General features: G+C 45.0%; 1 protein-coding gene across 6 annotated transcripts in view; it reads right to left on the bottom strand.

Moving 5' to 3' along the window:
- The window catches only part of PPARGC1A (PPARG coactivator 1 alpha), a 652,154-nt gene that overhangs the window by 48,244 nt on the left and 588,637 nt on the right, over nucleotides 1-15,273 (bottom strand). The window contains exon 1 of one of the 6 annotated variants that reach the window (XM_081924458.1): nucleotides 6,268-6,491. The exons of the other annotated variants lie outside the window; for them this stretch is intronic. The gene's annotated coding sequence lies outside the window, so the exon portion shown is untranslated. Of the gene's footprint in view, nucleotides 1-6,267; nucleotides 6,492-15,273 lie in introns of those variants that run through there. 6 annotated transcript variants of the gene reach the window in all.

Raw genomic sequence — 15,273 nt, 5'->3', positions numbered from 1 at the left:
AATTCTCAGTAAGAGAAAGAAAAGCGAAGCAGACTAGATATTCTCCACAGATGTCACACTTAAGTAGTTTAATACCACCCAGGAATGGGCAAAGGGGTAGTACCTGAATCGCAGTGCAAACCTCAAAATAAAGGCTTTTCTCCATAGAGATTAGCTTAGATTGATCTTAACTGAATTAACTCCTCTTCAGTTAAATCTTCCTTTTGGCAACAGAGCAGTTCAGGAAACAATTACACATGCATACAATTATAATGTTTGATCGTTTTATTATTTCAAGACAAAATACAGCCCTATTTTCATCACCCAAGTGTGCAGAATAAATGGGTGTCCCACCGACATGCTCTGGATGCAACACTTCATCGATTTAAGCGCACCTAAAATCCAATGCATGTTGGGTCTGATCACATAAAAACTTCAGCCCTTGACATTTTGCTCTTTATTAGGTTCGACAAATAAAACAACATATACTTCTTTGAAGATGTTATATCATTCTTTCAATAAACCACCCTAAGATCTGTTGATGAAGGGTGGTATGCAAATCTTAATTTTAACAACAGCAGCAGCAGCAGCAACAACAACAACACACCCAATAAACTTGAATTTCCCCCATTCTCTCCTTGCTTTTAAGGTCATGAGGACTACATCAGAAAACCAGGACTAAATTGTTGACACAGTTTGATAAGTAACAAGAAGTAAGAGACTTCGTCCCCCATCCCGATTCACACATTGCCGGGGCTAGACGCACTGGACTGTGCATATGTGGTATGTGTCATATGTCAGTGGTATGTGACTCTGCTAATTCAGCACACAGTTATACTACACACTTTCCATGATGTCTAAATGGGGCTTATAATCATATTGCTTCCCTAAGACCCATTCTGACTTCACTGGGCCAAGGCCTTCACACGGTTGTATCCACTCCGGTCAAGGGCCATTTATGGGATTCTGCCAGGGCTCCAAACCCTAGCATTGTATTGTATATGCAAGGCGAGTGATACTCAACCCCTTGGGGGTTTCAAGTAGGCACAAGAATTTAGCATAAAGATGAAATTTGAAGCAAATGTTGAGGATCCTCCTCAAGTAAAAAAACAACAACATGCAGGATTTCAAGGAAAGTCGAGAGAGTTTTGTTAAGAGCCTAATGAAATGACCCAGTGGGAAGTTTCCACACATCATTAAGTTGCCATCAGATGAAATGGTCCCGCCTCATCCAGAAACATTTGTGGAATTTAAAAGGAAGCACAAACCTCTCTTGGAAGGCTCTGCACATAAACAAGGAATTAGAAGAATAGGTAGAAACCTTTACGAACGATTTGTATGCCTAATTCTATCTGGGATAGCGATCACAGGACCAGCCCAAGACATTTTGGCCCCGGAGGCAAACCACAAAATGGCACCCACCACCACCAGGGAAGAAGGGATGTGGAAAGATCGACATTGGGAACAAGGCGGGAGGAAAGTTCGATATCGGAATCTGCTGCCCCTGTGGATCCCGCTGCCAGAGGCAGTCACCTCACTTTACCTCATGAGTGGGCCAGCCCTGGGTGGTGAATACATCCAGCTCCCCTAAAGGAGAGAACCATAGCCAAGAGCTACAACCTAAACAAAGCTGTCAAGCGTCCCTTATTTGAAGGGACAGTCCCTTATCCCAGCGCCATGTCCCTCTGCTGTCCCTCATTGATGATGTCCCTTAAATTTCCCGGGTTTCAAAGGAAGCAGCTCCTCTCCCTCCCTGCCTGCGGGCCAGGGAGGAGGGAGGCTCCAACTGTGTTGCTTGGCTGTGTTGCTCACCCAATAAGGAGTCTAAGAACGACTGGGGGGGGTGGAACTTGCATGCCTTGTGCCGATCAAATCAGCTGCGTTCCCTGGGGACTCGCCTTTGCTCAGCGCTTCCCAGTGGAGAGGTGACGGTGGTTTTCCTTGAGGCTTCATTTGGCTGCTGGCTGGGTTTTCTGCCTTTGGCTCAGAGGGGCTCAGAAGTTGAACATACCTGTGCTGAGTGCTCGGATTGGAATCGGATGGATACGTCATCGACGTCCCACTCACCCTTGCCAGCGAAAAGGTCTGTCTGGATCGGGGGACATGGTGGGGGAAAAGGAAAGGAGATCTCGTGGGGGGGGGGCTTTTGAATTTGTTTTGGAGGCTCCTTCGATTGACTTATGGGGGAAAAGAAAGGAGCTGGTTGACTAAAATGGTGGGTGACTGGCGATATCGTGGCGAGGGAGGGAGACTGTGTGTGTGTGGCTAGTTAATGCAAGCTGAGGGGGTTTTTGAATGCTGGACGCCATTTTGTTGCACGTGCTGCTGCTAACTTTGCAGTGCAAAGCCAGGCTGGGGAGCCATCTTAAGTTGAGGCTGCATAGGCCTTGTGGTGAATGGGATTCAGATTCTATTCAGTTGAACCTCTGGTTACAAAGTTGGTTGGACAGTGTTCTCGAAGCTACCAGCATGAGTTTGACCAGACTGCAGGAGGAGAGGAAGACTGGAGTGCCTGGAACAGGTGAGGCTGCAGGTCCCTTATTTTGGCTGCTGGTCCCTTATTTTCAAGGATGTTGGTCCCTTATTTTCAAATCTGTAAGTTGACAGCTATGAACCTAAAGAACTATGGGAGTCCTTCATGCCACTTGTTCTACATGCATAATCTCTTTGGTATTTAACTGGAGTGGATCCAGCCTCCACAGCAGAACTTTTTCTTTAAAAAAATCCTTTCCAGGTCAGCATTCTTTCTTTGATAATACGGACCCTTCCAGAAGCTCCAGCCTTTGCTGTTCCAGCGCTTGGCATCTGCGCTTTCAAACAGACACTGAAGTGCCCCGACATTCAAAGTCGGAATGTGGAGTGGACACTGGCCCTCATCATAGCAATTTCCATTAGTTTTTCGTACAAGTTTCAAACAATCAAACACCCCTCAGAGGAAAGCAAATGATGTGACAAAGAGGACTCTGTTAAAACAATTAATGTCACTTTCCATTATTGCTCCAGTCCCAATTTACAGAGCAAATAAATCAAAGTCACCATGGACGGTGGTACGCTACCCAGCCAACACATGTCTGTTCACAAATGACGTTGGGAGATAACCTTTGCGAAGCTTCGCCATGTTGCTGGCTCCGAAACACTGTTTTATACGGAAACATTTTTATTAGTTCACATAGCCAAAGCAGCGCTGAAGTAGTAAGGTAGTAAGAAGGAAAGGGTCTTGTTTTGCTCTCCTTTTCCCTGAGCAGGAAGTTGCAGGGCCAGCCTTTTACAGGAGCCATTCATTCTCTTTAGGAAGCGTGTTCTCCTTCATGGAGAGCACGTGTTGCGGTGGGGGCCGCCAGGACACTCCAAAGTTGGGGGTGGGGTAATTGACCGTTGGCAACTGATGCGATTGGGGCTTCCCTTGTTGTTGGGAAGAAGTTAATGTTGCCATTTGTTTATTGACAGCCAGAAATGCTAAAACTTCTTGCACGAGGCTAAGGCTTCCTCTTTTCACCCGTGCATCGGATTGCCCGTCCCTCCCTCCCTAGAATTGGGTTGTTCGCTTTGACCTTGCTATGCCTGTCATGGGGTCGTCTGCTTTGGGGCAGGGGCCCGGTAGGAATTTTGTCCATCTGGCTGATTGGCTGGGGCCATTGGGTTTTTGCCTACTGCGTAGCAAATCATCACAACTTGTAAGGTTGCGGTTAGGCATTAGTTTATGGTTTGGTTGGTTGAGGGGCATGGATTGGCTGTGCCTGCCCCTCTAATGCTGCTGCTGCAAGGGATTCCGTTAAAGGAATTGGGGGCTAACTATTGCTTGTCTACTCTGTCAAGGGGGCTCGGGCCACTGCAAGAACTCCTGGCTGCATTTGGGGTGCGCTGAGGGCAGGTTCCCTGCTCCGTCCCTACCCCCAAGTGTATTCCCCTATTCTGACTTTCGCATCGTGCGGAATGTCAGTCTGTCCCCCATGGTGGGGGCAGATAGTCGCAACCAATGCCTAAGCAACCACTCACAAATTTGTATTTTAATAAAGTTGTGGCCAAAATTATGCCAAAAATCTTAAACAAAAATTCTGTGTGATGTGTGAGTTATTGGGGTGGCCCTGGGGACCTCAACACGCAAATGAGTGTATTGATGGTCTTTGAAATGGGTGTATTTACAAATATAGAAATATAGGGAATGGCCTCCCACCAGATGTCAAGGAAATAAACAACTATCTGACTTTTAGAAGACATCTGAAGGCAGACCTGTTTAGATAAGTTTTTAATGTCTGAGGTTTTATTGTGTTTTTAATATTCTGTTGGGAGCCGGCCAGAGTGGTTGGGGAGACCCGGTATAAGTAATAAATTATCATTATTATCTACTCCGTAGTGTCCTCACTCATGCAATTAGGATGGGGGGAGAGAGAGAGAGCTTTCCCATTCTAGCCAGTGGAAAGCTTTCTTGTTGTATGTAGAAGTCTCTGCCTTGAGGAACTTACAATCTGTTATTAGGCACAGAGGAGACAACAGAGGAAGGAGAGGGAGACGGGGAGAGAAAATGCATTTGTTGCTTTGTTACAGTAGCATATGGAGCTTGGAAACTAAGGGACTGCACCAAGGAATTTGTGGGGAAAGTGAATTTTGAAGCTGGATCTACTGAATCAGGTGGGCTGGCTGGCCTATCCCAGGTTTAAGGGGTCCCAGGCGGAATGCCAGACTTGCTCAACTGGCTAAAAGGAGTTGTCTTTAAAACCATATCAGTTCTTGTCCTGTGCACCATCACTTTTGCTCAACCCATTCCAACAGCAAATCAGTTTTCATCCAGCTACTATCCAAGCTGCTGGAATACATCACCGAAATCTAGTACAGTGGTACCTTAGGTTACAAACGCTTCAGGTTACAGACGCTTCAGGTTACAGACTCCGCTAACCCAGAAATAGTACCTCGAGTTCAGAACTTTGCTTCAGGATGAGAACAGAAATCGCGCAGAGGGAGGCTTCATTAGCTAAAGTGGTGTCTCAGGTTAAGAACGGTTTCAGGTTAAGAATGGACCTCTGGAACGAATTAAGTTCTTAACCCGAGGTACTACTGTAGCTAGTACCCACAGCACATCAAAGACTATAATTTCAGCTAGCAAAAGTCTACAGAAACTCAGAGGTCATTTTGCATAGCCAAAAAGTGTGATTGCAATTATTATTATAACAGATCCATCTCCGCGTAACGTTCATTAAAGTGTCGACTCCCTGCTTTGTGCTCGTGGTGTGAGCTGTGGTGTTGACAGCGCAGGGAGAAAGCTTTGCCACAGCCAAAAGCTGTAAATTTCACTATTCCAGCATTGCTGCTTATGAGGCTCATCTTCCACATGGGACATTCCAGCAATTATATGAGGTAGCCTCATCCTGATGAGGACTGAACAGTTCCAGACAGGTGCTGAGCAGGAGGATCAATGAGCGAGAGTGCCGCACTCAGCACCCCGCTGAAACGATCCCATAAATAGTCTGGATGGCACTGTGAAAGCGTGCCATATAGAGATTTCCTTAATACTTGAGCAGAAAACAAGAACTTTCCAAGCAGTGTTTTTTAGCTAAAATGAATTTGTCCATATTGTCAACAGTAAAAATAATACATTAATTAGTATTTAAAATCTCAAGTTTTCCCCACATTGATTCACAACACAAGTCGTGCGGCAGTCTCACACCTAGTGTTGTCTAGTATATAAAACAGAGGCAAGGCACATTATTCAGTGAAGTAAAACTTATTATTACAGCTAATAGTTATCATCATGGATAATAATTAACCAAAAAGAACCTCAAACTGGCACCAGATGAAGAAATTTTATTTTTTAGAACTTAGACTCTTTTTGAAGTAGAACATATAGCTCCTGTACATGAAGAGGGCTCTTTTTTTGTCAAGTTCCCTGAGCATTTTTTGCTTCAGCTTATTCTCTATCCAGTGCCAGCTCAAAGTTTACTTCCCCTTCTGTTTTCACGGCCATTTTTCAACGCTACCTGCCTTTCCCGTTTTCTACGTAACGGAAGAAACCCCCAAACAAAATTGTTTTAAAATACTATACAACCACACTATGCTTGGATTCTTTCCATGAATCCCACCCAATTAGAAATCCCATACTGTTCTTTGGCACTGTCAAAACATTTGACCCCAAAACACTAAAATAAACTGAATATTTTGTGGCAAGATCTATGCAGAACACAAACCGAAGGTAGCATTTCAGCGAGAAAGGGTGTTTATGTAAGAAATAGGTTAGAAAGGAACAGTTTCACCCAATTATCCTCCTCTGACACGATCACAAAATACTGACAATACCTTATGGATATGGGAATCACTTTTAGAAGCATACGCTACAGATAGTGCTTATGGCTGCATTCTTGGTCAGTTACGTACAAAGGTGCCTCTCTAAATTCATTGCATCAATAACCTTAGTCAGATATTACTTTTGAAGCGTTAATTAGCATGTGAGGAGGCAGCAGCAGGAACAAGCATGCTAGCTCTGCCCATACCACTGTCCCCACTACAGTCCGGCTTACGGGAAGGGACGGTCGGCTTCCATGGAGACTCCTTTCACATTTTAGAACGCTGCATAATCAGGGTTCCAAAAAGCATGGAAACAGCCATAGATACAAAAGGCTCCCTGCTGCAATCACCTTCCTCAAGGCAAACCATGGTTTTTTTGTGAACAAGCAAATGCTTGGGCTCGTAGAGCAGAGATCACAGTCACTTTGTTCCTCCCCCATCATTTTGCTGCTGCTCTGAGATGCTGTAAGTTCTGCTTAGTGCTTTCATCCTAACCCAGGGCTGTAGTTTAGCCTCCTTCAGAGAAACCAGTAACTCCCTTAGGCTGTAACTCCTACAGCCATGTTGGTGCAAAACTCCTACAGCCATGTTGGCGCGTTGGACTACTGCAATGCGCTCTATGTTGGGCTACCTTTGAAGGTGACCCGGAAACTGCAATTAATCCAGAATGCGGCAGCTAGACTGGTGACTGGGAGCGGCCGCTGGGACCACATAACACCAGTCTTGAGAGATCTGCATTGACTCCCAGTACGTTTCCGAGCACAATTCAAAGTGTTGGTGCTGACCTTTAAAGCCCTCAACGGCCTCGGTCCTGTATACCTGAAGGAGCGTCTCCACCCCCATCGTTCAGCCCAGACACTGAGATCCAGCGCCAAGGGCCTTCTGGCAGTTCCCTCATTGCGAGAAGTGAGGTTACAGGGAACCAGACAGAGGGCATTCTCGGTGGTGGCGCCCACCCTGTGGAACACCCTCCCTTCAGATGTGAAGGAAATAAGCAGCTATCCTATCTTTAAAAGACATCTGAAGGCAGCCCTGTTCAGGGAAGTTTTTAATATTTAATGCTGTACTGTTTTTAATACTTGATTGGGAGCCGCCCAGAGTGGCTGGGGAAACTCAGCCAGATGGGCGGGGTATAAATAACTACTTCTTCTTCTTCTTCTTCTTCTTCTTCTTCTTCTTCTTCTTCTTCTTCTTCTTCTTATTGTTGTTGTATTGCTATGCTTTTTTTCCCTTTGGACCACATCAGTCTTGTTGTCTGGGCAGCCCCTCCATATACACTGCCCAGGTTTATGTCTCAGGGAGGTCAATAATGCAATGGTTTGACTTTGTACCTGGAGGTGCACTCCATAGTCTCTTGAGACAGCTGCATGAAAGCAACAAAAAGACAAACCACGAGCTATAACCAAAGGCCAACGAGGTCTTTGTCTAAAATGATCTGAAACTCACCCTAAGTAAATTTTCACAAAATACCCTCCGTACTCCTTAAGCTGATGCATTGTTTCAGTATAAATTTAAGCTTTTCTGGCATCAACACATTTCCAAAAGTCTACTAAAAGTTGAGGGGGGATACCCTTGCATGTTTTCTTGATTCTAATGAGCTGTTGCAGTTCAGAAGTTTCCGTTCTGAGCTGACAATTAAGTTTCTAATAAATGGAGGAGCTACTAATTGACTTATTTGTCTCACAAATACACTACCTTGCTAGCAACCTGTAGCAACACATTTTACATCCTTTGACCAGAAATCATTCACAGTTCTTGCAAGCTGCTAAATGATTAGATTTCAGTTGTGTAAACTGCCTATCTTCTCTCTCGCTGGCACCAAGGCTTTGCTTTTGAACGCAGAGAACGAAAAGAAGAGAATGAGCTATCAGACTCTTGACTGCGCTAACAGAACCAGAACGATAAGATACTGGTGCAATTGTTGTGGTCCCTATTATATATATGTGTATGTAATTGAAACCACAGAAATGCAGTCTATTTGATTCAGAACCAAAAGGTCACTCGACTCAATTTATAGTTGACGCTGAGCACAATATTGAAAAACACCTGAAAGCAAACGATCTTATCAGCAGTTAGGGCCTCAACGTTTACCGACTACATGAGATAATATGCTGATTACTAAATAAATGCATTAACTGTGTTTTGCACACGAGGGATGTTTAAATGTGTCCAGAACTTGATGGTGGCAAATTCATTGCCAGCTATCTTAACATTAGCATATTAAGTGCATTTTTAGAATGCCAAGAAACATGGTGGATTCCCCTTCCAGTCTCTGCAAAATCAATCCTCATCACGCAACACAAATCAGGGCAACACCTTACACTGGGCCGGACTTATGAATAGGGATGTTCCCAGCACATTTGTCCATGTGCAAAGTGAGCAGAAAAATGAGGGAGACTGGATTAGGCTCCTTCTGTGAAGTGGGCATGAAAACACATTCAACACATACACCACTCTGCAGCAAACAATTGCCGCCTCAGGGTCAAGCTAAACATGATGGTAAAATGAAAGTTTATTGCAGACCCACTGTGGTCTTGATCTCTCTCTCTTTGTGTGTAAATCAGGACCACAGTGGATTAATGTCTTCTTCTCCCCAGTGGCATAGCGTGGGTTGCCGGCGCCTCGCAAGGGGGGTGAGTGGGAGGGAAACGGGCAGAGTATGCATACACATTCAACTGCCTAATGGCACCTGCGTCACCCAGGAGATCGCAACCTCAGAGATAAGAAGAATCATTTCATTGTCTGGAGAGGTCATTTCCTGGTTTGCATGGAGAAGCTGTTTTCAATGGAGCCCAGCAACGGAAACATGGAACGGTATTGAGGCAGCACCAGGAACTGAAATTTTGCACCCCTAACAATGTTGCCCCTGGTGCCCCCCATGGTATGCCACTGTCTCTCCCCCTTATCATCATCATCATCATCTGGAGCAGGGGCACCAGCTTTCCATTTTCTATTTTATTTTTTGCAGAGGTGGGGGACCCAAAGCTTACACTCTGGGGCAAGCTACAAAGTAAAATGCCACATCTAGTTTGGCCCTTAGGTTTGACTGTACAGTGGTACCTCAGGTTACATACGCTTCAGGTTACATACGCTTCAGGTTACAGACTCCGCTAACCCAGAAATAGTGCTTCAGGTTAAGAACGGACCTCTGGAATGAATTAAGTACTTAATCCGAGGTACCACTGTAGTCAGAAGCAAGGATGGCAACTACAGCAAAAAACTATTACTTTGGATACTGTCATTCTGCTGACAAATAATCTTACCTAGAGACATCCTCAGGCCATCACTACAGAACAAGCAGACCTTTAGATTTTTATTGTAAGCGATCTTGTAGGACTGCAAAACTTGGTGTCTTAGGTGAAAGCAGGATGCTCCCAAAATAAATCTATTCATGATTTTATTTACCCAATTTGGATCATTCTGATCCCAGGGTTGTTTCCAACGTGTTACAGAATGTACAAACAAACCTACCAAGTCGACATTACTTAAAAGAAGTTTATTGAGACCAATTCATTAAAACACAGAAGCACATGAAAATATAAAACTGAGTAAGCAGAAATCATTGATTTACACCAAATGGCTAGGAGAATAAAAATGTGTTCATTTGGCAGTGGAAACCCCTTAGAATTTTTGTTATCTGTGTCTCCTGAAGAAGGAAATTCCACTATTGGGTTGACGGCGCAAGAACAAGGAAGGCTCTTTTTTTGTAAAGAGCAGGGCAAACCCACTAGAGGGGAAATGACCAAAACACTCACACAGCGTGTAAGATGGTTGCAATGGCAGAAAGCGTTTCAACATATAAGAGGATACCAGGCCACCTGCACCCTCACCTGCTCTCTGTAATCATCTTTGACTTTAGCTCAAAAGCTCCTGTTACACAGACTCTGCTACCTGAGGAGCGCCATATCTTTGCCCACTTCAGATTCTGATACTACTGTAGTTGTACGGAACTCTATGGCTCATCAGTCTCTATCCATCACCACAGCACTTTGGGCTGCCAGTCCATCAGCACTTATGTGCTACACACATACCTCTTCAGCTACTCAGCTGAAAAGGTGGAACTGTGAAGGTCCATGGAAAAATTGTAGTGGGGAGAAGTAGGAGGGGGCTAGCCTGTCATTTCAAGTCTTCTGACCATACTGCCATACAATCCCATAGCTCAACCTAGGTAGCTAAAATCAGGAAATAATCTTTATTATTTAAAAAGAAGCAAATGGTTGGAAATGTACGACTGTTCCAACCTTGGCTTCAAATGAAAAACAGGTGGTAAGTGGAAATAGGGCCTTCTCTGTGGTGGTAAACCCATTACAGAATGATCTCCACAGAAACATCTACTACTCTGTCTTATAGGCAAGTTGAAATGGGTTTATTTCCCCAGGCTTTTAGCGGTTGGTTGCTGTTCTTGGCAAGTGAATTTTACATTCTGAGTCTGGTTTTTACTCTTCTTGCGATGGTTCTTGTAAGCTGGGGATGCTTTGCAAAAAGAAGGAAACCAAACCAAGCATTCCAGCCCCATTCTCCTGTGCCACCGAAGCAAAAAGCCTGGTCACTTGGAACAGTGACATCAACAACCCAAGCTGATCCTTGAGGACATTGCCCAGCCCCAGAAAGGCCTAGCACTCTGTTATCTCCACAAACAAGAGGGGATGTGGGCAGCATTCTTCCACCTTAGTAGAGCCTGGTCCTTCCAAAAATCCATCTGGCTATCAAGTCTCCAAGGCAATCCAATTACACAGTCAGCTTGTGTTGATGCCAGAGGCCTAGCAAGACTCAACCATTGTTTACCACACCAAGGAATGACTTTAATTACTTAAGATAATCCAAAATGCCTTGTGGAAACATGTTGATATACTTAATTAAGAAATGACTGGAGTCACTCAATGCTCTCAATGAAGACTTGGGCTTTTTAAATCTTTCTATTTCGACTCAGTAATATTTAGCAAAGCTCTCTCTTTTGTGAGGTCAGCCTGTCCTTTCTTTTTTTGCCCCCTTTCCCCCTACAGGTGCTTAGAAAGGTATTGTTTTAGTACACAATTTAACACTCTATCAAGTAAAAAGGGTCAGGCTTATAGGTCTGTATATCCCTGGGTCTCTGTTTACTATTCTGTACTGCATTTGCTCTTCTCCAGTCACCTGGGACCAAAACAGTTCACCCGCAGTCCTCAAATAGGTACCATTAAACTCTGGCTCAGTCTGCCCAGGTTAGAGCTCCATGAAACTCAAGAACCTGCAAATATTCAGCTACTCGTAAAAGGTGTTAGAATTGGATGGTATCTCTGCATATTGTGTAGAACCTAGTACACAGAGCTGTTATAAGGATTACTGTGGGAAACGGACTGTGTAGCGCACTGAACACTTTAAATGTGCCAAGTACTATTCTTATTACGCACACAGATATCAACGCTGCAGGATAGCTTCTTCCTCTCTAGGTTCTGGGGCCTTGCCATATTTCCTTCCTCATAGGCTCGTCAGTGTCATGCCTTGTCCAGCCAGAAGACTAAAATAGAAATGAACTGCACAGATATCACTCTCACATGCCTACAAGTTGCTGAATGCTTGTGGGCTCAGGTATGCCTCAATTTGTGTAGAATATTGAGGGCTATTTCTCCCTCTCTTTTTAAAGGAGGTCATTTCAGTTGCTCTTATTTAACTACATAACGGGCTCAATCACAGAGTGGAGTTCATCTTGTTAGAATTCCTGTGCCATGATTACAGTCATGGGATTGTTGTCTGTCACATGATGGTATATGTTTTGACTCCACAGAGTGGGAAGTGACGGAGACAGGATGTTTGTGTTACTGTGTTCTGTGAAGTGGGACTATTGTCCTTTGTTTTTTCTCTTTGATGTCTGATGATAGAGAGAGAGGGTGTGTTTAATGTAAATAAAGTAGATTAGCCAAAATGCTGAGTTGCTGAGGTCTGTCACGCAAGCTGCGAAGACTCTGCAGATCCCTAAGTGTGCAGATGTCTGTTGGCATCAGTCGCTGTGATGTTCAGGCAGAAGAAAGCTTTTGAAGCTCCTGAACGATCGACTAGGAGGGAGGGAACATGCCAGTCGGGCATGTGTCTCTACCAGGGTCCTACTCAAGTGTAGGATGAGCTCCTAACACATCTGTGGTCTCTTACACTTTTGGCCTGCAGCCTCACCAACCCTGGGCTGCAACTCCCCAAAGTTTTGCTCACTAGGGAATATATTCCTCTGGCTGAAAAGGGTTTCCTACACTAAGCTGTCAATGACACACAAGGGAGGAGAAAATCTCTTTTGGCACATCTGCAACAACTGTTTTTGCTGGGTTACAACCAAGGAACAACCAGCACATGACACAGCTCAGCCAGTTGTATCTCCTGAACACAGTCCTTCACACAATGAATGGGCAAATGTGATGTGGTAGCTGTGAAACACTTTAGGTAGTATTCAGCTCATGAGCAGACCCACTGAAGTTAATAGTCACAACTTAGGTGCATTAATTTCAGTGGGTCTACTCTGAGTTGTACTCAATTCAATACCTATCATTTTTACTTGTTATCAGGGATCGCCAGAGCTGTAAGCAAACATACACAGATCTTCTAGATCAGGAACAGCTTTTCTGGACATCAGGCTAGATGCTGAGACGACCCACCTATGGGCAGATAGATGGAGCAGCCAACCTGTCAATCACCCAACCACAGAATAATAGAATTGCAGAGCTGGAAGAGACTCTAAGGATCATCTAATCCCCTGCAATGCTGGAATCTCAACACACGGTCTCCCATCCAATTTGAAACCATACCAGACCCTGCTTAGCTTCTGCACCATTTCCACTCTGTTTAAACTACCCTTGAAGCCTAATTTCCTTTGCGGCACAGTTTGAACTCAAGCTGTACGTCAAAGGAGATCCCAGCCAATCCAAGCAGGGCTTGAAATCACTGTTGATCAGCCCTGTCTCCAAGCCTCGCTTTTGCATGGATCAGCCACAGCTTGATCGGAAATGCCAGAGTGTAGCCAATCCCAGCAGGGCTTCACATCGCCATCAGTCGCACGAGTGGCATGGACTTCTAAGTCCCGCTTTCTGCAGGGATTGGCTACACTTAGAGGAGCTCTGCTTGGAAGCTTCCAAGTGGAACCAATTCCACTGGGCCTTGCATGTGGTGCCAAATAGAAGCCCTGCTTGACATGGATCAGGAGGGGATTTTAAAAATCCTGATTGTTCCTTTGCAGCTGCATCTTTACTTGCCTCACACCTGACGTAAATGAGGCCCACAGGCTGCAAGATTCCCACCAATGCTATAAATAGTCCAAGGAAACATATGCAAAGTGCTTTGATCACATAGAGATGCCGTTTAAGTGTTTGATATTATTTTTATTATTTAACGAAATTAAAAGACACCTGCCTCTTGGGAGAAAAGCAATGACAAACCTAGACAGCATCTTAAAAAGCAGAGACATCACCTTGCCAACAAAGGTCTGTATAGCTATGGTTTTCCCAGTAGTGATGTATGGAAGTGAGAGCTGGACCATAAAGAAGGCTGATCACCGAAGAATTGATGCTTTTGAATTATGGTGCTGGAGGAGACTCTTGAGAGTCCCATGGACTGCAAGAAGATCAAACCTCTCCATTCTTAAGGAAATCAGCCCTGAGTGCTCACTGGAAGGACAGATCGTGAAGCTGAGGCTCCAATACTTTGGCCACCTCATGAGAAGAGAAGACTCCCTGGAAAAGACCCTGATGTTGGGAAAGATGGAGGGCACAAGGAGAAGGGGACGACAGAGGACGAAATGGTTGGACGGTGTTCTCGAAGCTACCAGCATGAGTTTGACCAAACTGTGGGAGGCAGTGGAAGACAGGAGTGCCTGGTGTGCTCTGGTCCATGGGGTCAGGAAGAGTCGGACACGACTAAACGATTAAACAACAACAATCGAAAGCCCCTTTCCAAAGAAAGCTGTGCAGATTTTCAAGCCAAAATGAGCAATTCCATTGATTTAGCTGCCGCATAACAATTTTGTACATATAGCCCCTCAGTTGGTTAACTTGCCCCTTGACTAACAGGTGGGTCTGCTTGCACATGACTCAAGGAAGTGTACTTGGATTTGTATTCAACCACAAAACCTGCAGGATCTGTGACACACCAAGACAAAACACAACCTAGCCTCCTGATTTTGCTGCCTGCCTATGTCTGCAAGAAAAGCTGCCAAAAACTGGAAGGCCACAATACATTGCTGGTGGATCACATGTTTGGCGGGCCTGGGGCACACACCAGCAGTGAGGAGGTGGAAGAGAGACAGACCAAGGATTATAAATAGCAACACACGTAAAAGTATAGAAAGTAACATACCATAACCTTTAACATTCCTCAGATGAAAATAGGGACATTCCTCACTCTCCCCTCACCGCAACCAATCCTTTTCGACCCCCCCCCCATTCAACACACACCCAGAGCATTTCCTATGAGAAGGGCAAGTGCCACCATCATCACATCAACGGAACATAGAATACACACCCTCCACCATCTTGAGAAAACTTCAGAAGGTCGGTGGTTCGAATCCCCGAGACGGGGTGAGCTCCCGTTGCTCGGTCTCTGCTCCTGCCAACTTGGCAGTTCGAAAGCACGTCAAAGTGCAAGTAGATAAAAAGGTACCGCTCTGGCAGGAAGGTAAACGGCGTTTCCGTGTGCTGCTCTGGTTCGCCAGAAGCGGCTTAGTCATGCTGGCCACATGACCTGGAAGCTCTACACCGGCTCCCTCGGCCAATAAAGCAAGATGAGCGCTGCAACCCCAGAGTCAGTCACGACTGGACCTAATGGTCAGGGGTCCCTTTAGCTTTACCTTACAAACAGAAAAGCACACACCAATACAGTGGTACCTCAGGTTAAGTATTCAATTCATTCTGGAGGTCCGTTCTTAACCTGAAACTCTTCTTAACCTGAAGCACCACTTTAGCTAATGGGGCCTCCTGCTGCCGCCACGCTGCCAGAGCACAATTTCTGTTCTCATCCTGAAGCAAAGTTCTTAACCTGAGGTATAGTGGTACCTCGGGTTAA

The sequence above is a fragment of the Podarcis melisellensis genome (genome assembly GCF_964234715.1).
Source record: "Podarcis melisellensis genome assembly, chromosome: 9".
NCBI lineage: Eukaryota > Metazoa > Chordata > Lepidosauria > Squamata > Lacertidae > Podarcis > Podarcis melisellensis.
This window is presented reverse-complemented; position numbering and strand designations above follow the sequence as displayed.